This window comes from Schistocerca cancellata, chromosome 5, assembly GCF_023864275.1.
Source record: "Schistocerca cancellata isolate TAMUIC-IGC-003103 chromosome 5, iqSchCanc2.1, whole genome shotgun sequence".
In the NCBI taxonomy this organism is placed as follows: Eukaryota; Metazoa; Arthropoda; class Insecta; order Orthoptera; family Acrididae; genus Schistocerca; species Schistocerca cancellata.
The window spans coordinates 127,767,429-127,780,464 of record NC_064630.1 but is presented as its reverse complement, the minus strand read 5'-3'; positions in this window follow the sequence as shown (position 1 = coordinate 127,780,464).

Here is a 13,036-nt window from a genome sequence, read left to right as displayed (position 1 = left end):
TCATCTGCGGAAGATATGTTGTCTCGAAAAATTATTGACAATGACATATATTTTGTCACTTACCTCCAAGCAGCTGTCAAGCTCCTCAATGAGTTTGTTTGTTAATGGGCGCATCTTGAGGAAGACAGTAAACTTGAAAATGGCCATGCCAAAGGTGAAAGTGACGCAGGCGTTGGTGGTGACGCTAAGGATGTCTCCCCAGAAGTGCAACGTGGCGGACAGCTGGCTGGCCAGAAACGTCACAACAGAGAGCATCACGAAAGCAGAGTAGGCGCCGTACGCCAGTGACCACTTCCCTCCTGGGGGCACCCACACGCCGGCCACGCGAAGAGCTCGCTGCTGCATGCTCAGGTCTGTGTAGAGACGCCCTGTGCAGGAGGAAAGTCCGTCTGTACCTCACATGTTTTGAACGCAGCTAAGGAATAATACGTTCATTTTCAAGTCCTAATATACCTTGTAGATCAGCATATTGTTAGTATTGTTCTGTTGCCATACCAAAATTTGGAACTTGTAACATAATTCTGTTCAAGTATCCGCTCCTTATGTCAATCTCTGATCTACTGCAAGCACGGAATTTCCGCCTAATCGATTTCTTCAGCTGGAAGGCTCCGTGTTCATTATAACGTCAATTTTCACACTAGAAGGTGGCAATGATATAACACAGCACATGCTTTTGGTTATAACGTAAGATTGCTTGAAATTATTAGCTTCTTTTCATATTAATTTCTTTACTTGATTTTATCAGATTTCGGCTTACGATTCAAGTTTGTAACCGTCCAATTACATACGCTCTCTCACTCCATGGTAAAACATTAATTTCTAATGTAGGAAGAGGATAATTTTTAAATTGTTGCTGAGTGATGTGAGAAGGGCGACAAGTGTGACAAATTTTTACACCATGGTATAAATTTCCTTAATTTAATTACAAGGAAAGCCGATGCAGTTCCAGAATTGCAACGCTTAAATTTCATTTAGCTGGAACGTGACTCATACTTAACGGCCTTGCCACAGTTGTAACACCGGTTCCCATCAGATAAGAGAAATTAAGTACTGTCGGGCTTGGCTAGCACTTGGATGGGTCACCGTCTGGGTCTGCTGAGTGTTGTTGACAAGCGGGGTGCACTTAGCCGTTGTGAGACCACTTGAGCAGCTACTTGTTAAGAAGCAGCGGCAGCGATCACGAAAACTGAGAACGGCCAGGAGAGCTGCGTGCTTACCACATGCCTCTCTGTATCCGCACCTAGTGACGCAAAAGGGCTGAGGACGACATAGTGGCTGGTCGGTAGCGTTGGGCCTTCAAGGCCTGTTCCGGCAGTGTTTGTTTTGAACGTGACTCACAGTGCAGTTCTGATACAGTTCAGTGTGAGACGTCACCAAGGCGCGTGCATTCCTGTTGTCCATGGAGTCTCGCCGCAGCCCGCCTTTGTCACAAAAAAGTAAGACAATTTGGCCACTGTAACAGTCAGTCATTGCACTGTATTCGTTCTGCACTGACCAGTATATATTTGTGACGCAGCTATTGCAGTTTCCACTGATAATTTTTAAAGACAGTTAGGAACTTATTTGTATGCGGCACAAGGACTGTAATATAATTTCAAAATTGTATTGTAATTGTACTTCAGTAATAATTAATTCGTTTTACTCGTACACATTGAAGTGATAGATTAGAATTCTCGTTTTTTCGTGCAGTGTGCAGTTTTGTATTTAAATCACTGTGTGAAGCTGAGACATCTATTTACTCTTTGTATTAATATTTAGAGTTCCTTTATCTTATTATCGGAGGAACTTCTTTTTAAATTGTTGTCAGTTGCTAAATCTTGGGCTCCAGTTATGATCAGTGTAACGTAACTTAAATTTTAGAGGGAATTACTTTGATTTTAGACCGGTCAATGGTTCACACGAGGCAAACTATAATAACGTAAGATCTACTTCTGCATTCGGGACTGAATAACATTTCATAAAATTCAAGCCTCATCTTTCAAGAAAGAGAGTAGCCGTATGTTTGAGATTTTGATTTTCCCATTTTCGAAATTATGTAAAACATTACTAAGATTAATTAAAGTATACCTTCCATTATTAAAACCTAAGAAGCTTGATATGGGTAAATTGCCCAACTTATATTTCCTTTAAAAAGCCTCTTGAAATCAGTCAGTTACTTGCATATTCCACGATTCATTTGTATGGTTAATTATAATCATGGGGAATAAGTCAATTTACATTCACATTACATACACTTTAAGTTTCTCATTTCCTAATCTAATTCCCTCAGCATCACCCGACTTAATTCGACTACATTCCATTATCCTCGTTTTGCTATTGTTGATGTTCATCTTATATCCTCCTTTCAAGAAACTGTCCATTCCGTTCAACTGCTCTTCCAAGTCCTTTGCTGTCTCTGACAGAATTACAATGTCATCGGCGAATCTCAAAGTTTTTATTTCTTCTCCATGGATTTTAATACCTACTCCAAATTTTTCTTTTGTTTCCTCCACTGCTTGCTCAATATACAGATTGAATAACATCGCGGAGAGGCTACAACCCTGTCTCATTCCTTTCCCAACCTCTGCTTCCCTTTCATGTACCTCGACTCTTATAACTGCCATCTGGTTTCTGTACAAATTGTAAATAGCCTTTCGCTCCCTGTATTTTACCCCTGCCACCTTTAGAATTTGAAAGAGAGTATTCCAGTCAACATTGTCAAAAGCTTTCTCTAAGTCTACAAATGCTAGAAACATAGGTTTGCCTTTCCTTAATCTAGCTTCTAAGTTAAGTCGTAGGGTCAGTATTGCCTCACGTGTTCCAATATTTCTACGGGATCCAAACTGATCTTCCCCAAGGTCAGCTTCTACCAGTTTTTCCATTCGTCTGTAAAGAATTCGAGTTAGTATTTTGCATCCGTGAATTATTAAACTAATTGTTCGGTAATTTTCACATCTGTTAGCACCTGCTTTTTTTGGGATTGGAATTATTATATTCTTCTTGAAGTCTGAGGGTATTTCGCCTGTCTCATACATCTTGCTCACCAGATGGTGGAGTTTTGTCAGGACTGGCTCTTCCAAGGCAGTCAGTAGTTCTAATGGAATGTTGTCTACTCCCGGGGACTTGTATCGACTCAGGTCTTTCAGTGCTCTGTCAAACTCTTCACGCAGTATCATGTCTCCCATTTCATCTTATTCTACCTCCTCTTCCATTTCCATTATATTGTCCTCAATAACATCGCCCTTGTATAGACCTTCTATAAGGCTATAAGCAAAACGAGAATAATGGAATGTAGTCGAATTAAGTCGGGTGGTGCTGAGGGAATTAGATTAGGAAATGAGACACTTAAAGTAGAAAAGGAGTTTTGTTATTTGGGGAGCAAAATAACTGATGACGGTCGAAGTAGAGAGGATATAAAATGTAGACTGGCAATGGCAAGGAAATCGTTTCTGAAGAAGACAAATTTGTTAACATCGAGTATAGATTTAAGTGTCAGGAAGTCATTTCTGAAAGTATTTGTATGGAGTGTAGCCATGTATGGAAGTGAAACATGGACGGTAAATAGTTTGGACAAGAAGAGAATAGAAGCTTTCGAAATGTGGTGCTACAGAAGAATGCTGAAGATTAGATGGGTGGATCACATAACTAATGAGGAGGTATTGAATAGAATTGGGGAGAAGAGGAGTTTGTAGCACAACTTGACAAGAAGAAGAGACCGGTTGGTAGGACATGTTCTGAGGCATCAGGGGATCACAAATTTAGCATTGGAGGGCAGCGTGGAGGGTAAAAATCGTAGAGGGAGACCAAGAGATGAATATACTAAGCAGATTCAGAAGTATTTAGGTTGCAGTAAGTACTGGGAGATGAAGAAGCTTGCACAGGATAGCGTAGTATGGAGAGCTGCATCAAACCAGTCTCAGGACTGAAGACAACAACAACAACAACAGTCGATCTATTTAGAAGCTACCATTTTTTTAGGTATGTCAGACGATGTATCAGGTCACAATACCTCTATACAGGTAATTTGTTACATGTTAAATATGTTTTACCTAGTAGTAATTAAATCTTCAACAAAGGTCTTTGATGAGTTCCTAGAAACTTCGTCTTGACAAAAATTCGATTCCTGACTTGTAATCTACTAATTAAGTGGAATCATTTGCTATCCATAAAAAGGAAGGAAACAAATCCCCGCCATCTGGCCCGGAAACCAGGTGATAGTCGACCGACCGCCGTACCATCGTCATTCGTTTGTCATCGGATGGGACATGGAGAGGCATGGTGTCCATACACCCACTCTTGGCTGTCGACATTCCAACCCTGGAGTCACTACCTCTCAAACAGGAAGTATCTCTATTGGCATTGGGAGACTGAGTGTACCAAGGGCCGGAATTCGAACTGGGGTCCCCTGCGTGAGGGTCCGTCGCGTTGACCACTTGGTGGACGTTTGGTATCCGTACCAAAGCGGTCTGTTTCATTCTCATTTTAGCATTTTTGTACAGCTTTCCACTTTCCCCGTTTTTACCCCTCGTATCCTCATATCAGTTTCATCTAGTCATCGTATTATAAACATGACTTACTCGAAAATAAAGCAGACAATCTGTGAATGTCCCCAAATTCCTTTTCAATGCACTCAATATTGCTTTAAATTAACCTTCGCAATCATTTCAAGTGGTGTAAATGATATTTTGATTCACACGACATCGTGAAAAACGGATGTATGTATTTGTTGCCCCATTAAAGTGATATCAAAATCAGCCACTTTAAAAGTCTCTTCGTCAGTTAAGGATTAGCAGTTAAGTCATTTACAACTGTTGCTAGTAGTTGGTCGCTTTGTTTGACGGGTTCAGATGGACCTACATTCGATCTTGACTAAAAGTTTGGTGCCAACACTCATGTCGACCAAAAATAATTGCAGTGGGTACTTGCTTTGATTAGGTTGATTCGTAGCGCTTTTGTTTTGCATGTTGGTATTGCTGCTACTATGGGTTTACTTATCGACTGTCATTTTTATCTATAGTTCACTGTTGCTATTTGACTTTATATATTGTTGTTTTGTCATTTGGAGTGAGTGGAGTATGGAAGCTAGAAAATGGAGTAAAAGTAGATGTATCAGAACATTTCCGACATTTTTTTCTCTTTTGGTTCAGTGGAGGGGTGACGGCACTGGAGGCAGCCAGAAACATTTCCGCCGTGTATGGGATAATACCACTGGACAGAGCACGGCAAGAAAATTGTTTTCCCGTTTTAAGGAGAATCTATTTGAAATTAGCCACTCTCCACGCTCAGAAAGTCCTTCAGGCTTTCACGAAGAACGATTAATCGCATTATTCCTCAACGATCCACGTCAGTATATGCACGCATTGGTTAGCTCACTGGACTCGTATTCGGGAGGCCATTCTGATTTAGGCTTTGAGTGATTTCCCTAAATCGTGTCAAGCAAATTCCGGGATGGTTCCTTTGAAAGGGCACGGCCGACATCCTTCCCCATCCGTCCCTAATCTAATGAGACCGATGATCTCGCAGTTTGGTCCCCTCCCCCAAATCAACCAACCAGTGTACTCAGTACTGGCAAGTGTGGTGAATAGTGATCATTCCACCATCGTACGACATTTGTATGGAATGGTGAAGGTCCAAAAATCGGGTTAATGGGTACGGTTCAGCATGCTCTATGCCAAAATCACAAACATCAGCGGGTGGCCATATGTGATTGTCATCAATTAGCTCGTGAAGAATTCCGACCATTCCTATCCTTTATCGTTACTGGTGATGACCAATGGTGTCTCTGTGCTAACGTAAGGGAAAGAACGGAACATCTGAGCCCAAAAAAAGCAGCAATGCCCAGTAAAAGACCTGCGTGCATCCACAACAGGTAGATAATGACGTGCATCTGGTGGAAGAGCGTCAGTGTAGTGCACTACGAATTGCTTCCACGAGGTGCAACCATCACTGCTGACATTTATTGTCAACACCTGAGACGTCTTGCAGGCGCAGTCCAAGAACAACGGCCAGCAAGACTGCGTGGAGTGACGCTACTCCACGATAAGGCTCGCCCCCTTTCTGCTAGACTGACAAAAAACACTACAAAGGAGTTAGGGTGGGGAGTTCCGTATAGATATAAGGTATGGTATCACAAACATATACTTCTGTCTTGCAACGTTAACATAAATGCGTCTGGCTAACGCCAGTAATTTATCTACTGCTACAACTGCCGGAAAACTTTATGTTATAGGATCCAATTATTCCACTCATTTTGAGTATCGATTATTTTGACTATCAACATATCCAGAACATCATTTCGTTCTAAAATACGATGAAGAACGGCTGAAGCAAGACTTTATATTAATTATTCTTTCGTTAGACAACTAAAGAAGAATGATCATTTCAACCTTACTAAAACACCTTTTTTTTCACTTCTGAATAAAATGTTCTCTGACGTATTTCTTTTCTAAACCTTTCGCTGTATAAAACAATAAGATTCTGGAATACTCAATTTCTTAGAGAAACAACACTAAGAAGTGAATCCTTTTATAATTGTTGTTGCACAAGAGGCTGACACTGTGGTAAAGTGTTAGACTAAGAACCCAAAGATCTTGGGCTCAGCTGGCAGTCAGTCATAGGATTTTTTTCTCTCACTTTTCACTTCTTTCATTTGTGGCAATGTTTGATAATGTGAAAAATGCCAATTTTCACTGTCGTTCGCAGTCGACGTTAAAGTGTTATGTCCTCGTGTAACTGGCTGGAAAAGTCAGTGCAAAAGTCAGAAAAAGGCGACAGCATACGACCTCCTACACGGCCATGTATAGTAAAGCACTGCTCTGTCCCAAACAAGCGTTGGGTGATGACAGGTTACCAGAGGGATCCGATTTTTGCAGTGGTACTCACACTGTCGTGATATTTCATACCACTGTTCTGCTGATGCTCGAGACTTATATTGTTCATCTTTGTTATAAGCTAATATACGTTGGTATACTTCGGGCATGGAAATAAGGTACGTCTTACTTCAAAATATAACAAAGTACTTTATCTGTTTGCTTTTCCATTCAGTAGGTCATTATCCTTGTCGTTGAGTGCATCAGTCACTGTCTTCTTTACCAGCTCCAGAATTCTACTCGCATGACCAGTTCCATTATAAATGGACATTATATCCGCAACATTCCTGAGATTGTGCTTCTTTACAGATTTAGATGATTTACACTTAAGCACAAGTACAAAAAAATGAATCTGATGATGCGATGGAACCATTTCATAGACAGTGGTATGTATATTCTTACAACACCAAACATAATGTCCAGCGCATGAGTCATATCACTCACAGTGCGTGGAATTATATTGTTCACTTTTAATACATTTACCACTGTACGTTATCTACAACCCTTTAAGTAGGTTTTTGTAATAAGGTTCCCTATTGTCATTGATGGGCCTGGAGCACTTTTTTGCAACTCATTCATGCTTGTCCATGATTTATTATCATCCTTATTGTTATTTTATAATTTAAGTTGCCGCTATAATTAATATCATTACGCCAAGGAAGGAGAAGCTTGAAAATACATGTCTGTAGAAGTTCAATATGTGTAGTTCATAGATAGTTTGAAGAAATATCCTTAAAACATTATTTCGAGTAAAGAAAACCAATTTGAAACAGTGATATAGTAATGGAAAAATTGAAGCGACATAATGCTTCTTAGCGCAACAGTTAGTGAAATATCTAAAAAAATACGAAAACGAAATTAATATAGACTTATACGATACTTTAGAAACAAAGACGAATGAGCTATTTTGTTGTCCACTAGCTGTTTCGCCCTAAACTGAAAGGAGATTTTGATTATTTCAATACAATGCCTTGAAAATACTTCAGTAAGGCATCTGAAAAAGTTAGACAATCGCCAATAACGTGGAGTAACTTGTACTCACACGTGTTCTCACATCTACTGGTGCTCAATAAAATGTTAAGGTCTTTCTTTTTCAGGCTGCGAAGGTCTTTATAGAACAGTGTTCCCGTAAACAGAAAGACTATCAATTTTTGTGTGGGATTTGTCCCATATTCTCCAGCTACGATAGTATTTTTCCTTTTGATGCAGAGTAATTTGACACATCATTTACCTTTTAAGTAGTTATACAACGAATGACGCAACTTACAATATCCAAATTGCTGGCTCTTTAATAACTCTTAGAATCCAATTAACGTATTGAAATTAGTATTCCTCGTGATTTTAATCTGTAGGGCAATTTTATTACGATTACTGTTGTGTGTACAATGCTAACCGAAAGTGCACTAAATGACGTATTTACCAGCCTGTGGGAGCTTCGACATGACGAACTTCACTGTCCGCACTGCAGTGACGCAATGAAAGGTGCTCAGAGAACGCTTCTCAAAATCCGAGAAGCGGCACCATTTATCATTCTCTTTCCTGCTGTGACCTCAAGCCGATGTGCTAGTTTTAATGTATTCGGTAGACGGATGTAATGAAAAATTGACCTCATTGCACACGAAATCTCTTCCAGTTCTGTGTCTGCCCGAAAAGAAGAATTTCTTCCAGGTTAAGTTGTCGCTGCTTATTCCATTTGCTGGAAAAGCTGATCGCTTGAAAGAGCCATTCTGAAATTTTTACTCTGTTCCCTGTTAATTAGAAACTCTGCGACCTGGCCCTTTGAGATGTATTTCCGGATTTACACAGAAAGAAAGTAAAGGTCGCTTGGCGGGACGTATTTGCAAGAAAGTCGTGCGCAAAACCACGTGGTTGGTCATACATTCAAAATTAATAAAAAATTACTGAATAATAAACGCCATTCGCAGTTTGGACAGAGAAAGTAAGGCAGGACATAAGTTAATGTCGTCAAATGTGTGTAGGCCTATATCGGAGTAGCTGTAGTTTGCAATGGCATCCAGAGCATAAATATTTATTTATGTCACTGACATATAAACACCGTCTTCAGTACTAGAGAATTTCAAGTTTCATGTGTTCATCTGCAGATACTTAACACAACTTGAGCATGATACTACATCGCCACGCGATATCAATGCACAACAGGCAACAAAATGCTCAAAATTCTGCGTAGACATACTATCTGGAAAAAAAAACTAAGGGTACGGTACAACATGCGTGCATCCTTGGGTGTAAGGATAGAGCTTGGAGATTATGATATGAAAAATTGTTGTGAATGAAGCTGTCCATATCGCTTAATACAATCCTTCATTTATTATGACTTTTAGGCTGTTGCCACTATCTGATCGAAACTTACAACTTGTAAACCAGCGTCCACTATTAGCTGCAATAAAAACTAGCACTTATCTAAGGGCTTACATTTCAGCAAGGTAATGCCCGCCTTCACACGGCGAAACTTTTGACTGATTATCTTCGTGCTTGCTAAACAATCATTTAGCCGGGAAGGTCGCCGTATCTCTTCCCAATTGAGAACGTTTGGTGCATTATTGGCACAGCCCTCCAATCAAGCTAGGGATTTTGACGATCTGATGGGTTACTTGGAGATAATTTGGCATGATATCCCTCAGGAACACATCCAACAACTACATCAAGCAGTGCCAAGCCAAATAACAGTTTGCATAAGAGCCAGGGGTGGAATAACATATTATTGACTTGCACAATTTGTGAAGCTCTTTCTCTTGAATAAATGTTTAAATTTTTCTGAAGCTGTAAGCATCTGTTTGTATGTAAATTTACATCACATCTATCTAATTCCGTCCCATTCGGATAATTCCTTCGTTGTGTGTTGTTTTTTGTTCTAAATGTTCAAATGTGTGTGAAATCTTATGGTACTTAACGGCTAAGGTCATCAGTCCCTAAGCTTACACACTACTTAACCTAAATTATCCTAAGGACAAACACACACACCCATGCCCGAGGGAGGACTCGAACCTCCGCCGGGATCAGCCGCACAGTCCATGACTGCAGCGCCTAAGACCACTCGGCTAATCCCGCGCGGCTGTGTTGTTTTTTGTCTTAGATTGTGTTTCACATCACGGGATTTGTTGTTCACAAGTGTTGAAACCCAAGTTGAAAGGCCGTCTTGTGCAATACTCATTCTGTTCTCTACAGAAGTTCCTCATGATGGTTGAGAAATTTTCTAACTTGTTATTTATTCGCATACTCTCTTATAGTTAATTGTTTTGTTTATGAGTTTTCTAAGATGCATTCTGTAAACAATGAATTGAGTCGTTCCAAGTAGCTAGCATTGTCCCGTGAGATCTGGTGGATAAATAGCCACTATAAAATAAATATAATAGATTTGTTATCCCTTGTGTCTCCTACGATCAACCCTACGTTGTTGCTTGATACGGACTGGGTTCACCAAGGGGAAATCGTAAATATTGTTTTTAGGCAAGTATTGTGTCAAACTGATGTTACACTAAGTTTCCAATTGATTTTACGTTATTATTTGTGTACTGTAATAATACTTTGGAAGACATATAAATGTTTTATACTTCTATTTACGTAGTAGTCAGATGCCATTATTTTTTGTATAAAATGTAATTGGGAATAGATGTGGAAGACGCCACCACGGGTAATTTGATGGTAAACAATAACTTAATCTTATCTCAATAGGCAAAAAATTCTGAAAAACCAACACAACAGTACGTTTGAATTATAAACAGTGTCCAAAGACGTATTCGCAGGACTTGCATTGCAGCCTAAACAGACAGAGAAATACTTTTTTCTAAAGGGTGGTGAAGTTCACTGTTGTCTGTTGTCTGTTGTCTGAACAGGCAATGTTATAAACGTTTCAGTTGTGACTTGGCAAGACAACCAAGCCACTAGGAGGAAGCCGAAAGGCACGCGTTTAAGCTCACGCAGGCTGGCGTGAGGTCTGGAACAGGTAAAGTAATTATACTGGCAAGAAAGGTACGTAGCTTCTGGAATACTTAACTTTAATCCATAATTGGTGAACATCGGTCTGACGGTACATGCATCACAAGATAAATAGCAGATGATAATGGCGCCTTGCTAGGTCGTAGCAAATGACGTAGCTGAAGGCTATGCTAACTATCGTCTCGGCAAATGAGAGCGTAATTTGTCAGTGAGCCATCGCTAGCAAAGTCGGCTGTACAACTGGGGCGAGTGCTAGGAAGTCTCTCTAGACCTGCCGTGTGGCGGCGCTCGGTCTGCAATCACTGATAGTGGCGACACGCGGGTCCGACGTATACTAACGGACCGCGGCCGATTTAAAGGCTACCACCTAGCAAGTGTGGTGTCTGGCGGTGGCACCACAGTTTCTAATTTAGGTAAATTGAGGTACGATGTTGCTCTGATGAGCCTCGTGAATTTGCAGTTTTTGATTAGGTACATAACTGCCGGTAAGCTTGAAGCATTCACAATTTTCTCTGTACTTTTAACTATAGAACACCTAAGGTGATCCTCCAAGCATTTCCTTATTTATTAGCCGTAAATATTTGTCCTCCAATTTCGTCGTTTAGCGATTCTCCTCCAAAAACGTTTTGATGCTACAAATGATAAGCATTAAGATTTTATTTTGATTTTGTATACCTAGAGTGATTTTTAAATATATTCACTCTTTACTACCTGAGCTGATTCTCTCAGATTCATTTCACACACAAACATACAGCATATACACACATTAAAAAATTTTGCATCTCCTCGATTCCGAGAGTTCCGGAACCTATACAGAAAAATGGAATAGAGATAAACATAAACATAATTTTCCCCTTTTTTTATTGCTCATGAAACTGAAACGTCCCCTTAGAACAATTATACATGACTGTGCTTAAACTGACATTCAATATTTTTAGCGCAACGCAATCTGACTTTCAAAAATTCCTACAAAAGAATGGCCCTGACTAACATTAACCTATACCTTTCACAAATCATTTACCTCACAAAAATCTTCGTTACTCAAACTGCTGCAATACAGCGAGCGCCACTACTGCCAGCTAAATAAAAGATTCAAACTACGGAAGGCACTAACTACTGATAGGCATAGTTAGCAAATGAAAGATTTTAATAGAGAACAAACAATGTATTACCTTAATAGTGTTGAAAAATCATAATATACATAGCAGTTCATGACGTCCAGTCTTACAAATTTCAAAACTCCGCCATTTCTCTCCCCACATCCACCACTGCTGGCGGCTCACCTCCAACTGCGCAACGCTACGCGCTGTTCACATCCAGCTGCCCAACACTACAATGGCAGACAACAATGCAAACTATCCACAGACTGCACACAACACAGCCAGTGATTTTCATACAGAGCGCTACGTGGCGTTACCAATATAAGAACCTAAACAGCCTACTTACAAAACCACTCATTACGCGTTGTACCACCGTACAGCGAGACCTTCAGAGGTGGTGGTCAGCACTGCTGGACACACCGGTACCTCTAATACCCAGTAGCACGTCCTCTTCCATTGATGCGTGCCTGTATTAGTCGTGGCATACTATCCCCAAGTTCATCAAGGCACTGTTGGTCCAGATTGTCGCTCTCCTCAACGGCGATTCGGCGTAGATGCCTCAGCGTGGTTCGTGGTTCAAATGGCTCTGAGCACTATGGGACTTAACATCTGAGGTCATCAGCCCTCTAGAACTTAGAACTACTTAAACCTAACTAACCTAAGGACATCACACACATCCATGCCCGACGCAGGATTCGAACATGCGACCGTAGCGGTCGTGCGGTTCCAGACTGTAGCGCCTAGAACCGCTCGGCCACAAAGGCCGGCGTGATTGGTGGGTCACATCGTCCATAAACAGCCCTTTTCAATCTATCCCAGGCATGTTCGATAGGGTTCATTTCTGGAGAACATGCTGGAAACTCTATTCGAGCGATGTCGTTATCCTCCAGGAAGTCATTCACAAGATGTGCACAATAGGGGGGCGAATTGTCGTCCATGAAGCCGAATGCCTCGCCAATATGCTGCCGATATGGTTGCACTATCGGTCACAGGATGGCATTCACGTATCGTACAGCCGTTATGGCGCCTTCCATGACCACCAGCAGCGTACGTCGGCCCCAAGTCATGCCACCCCAAAACATCAGGGAACCTCCACCTTGCTGCACTCGCTGGACAGTGTGTCTAAGGCGT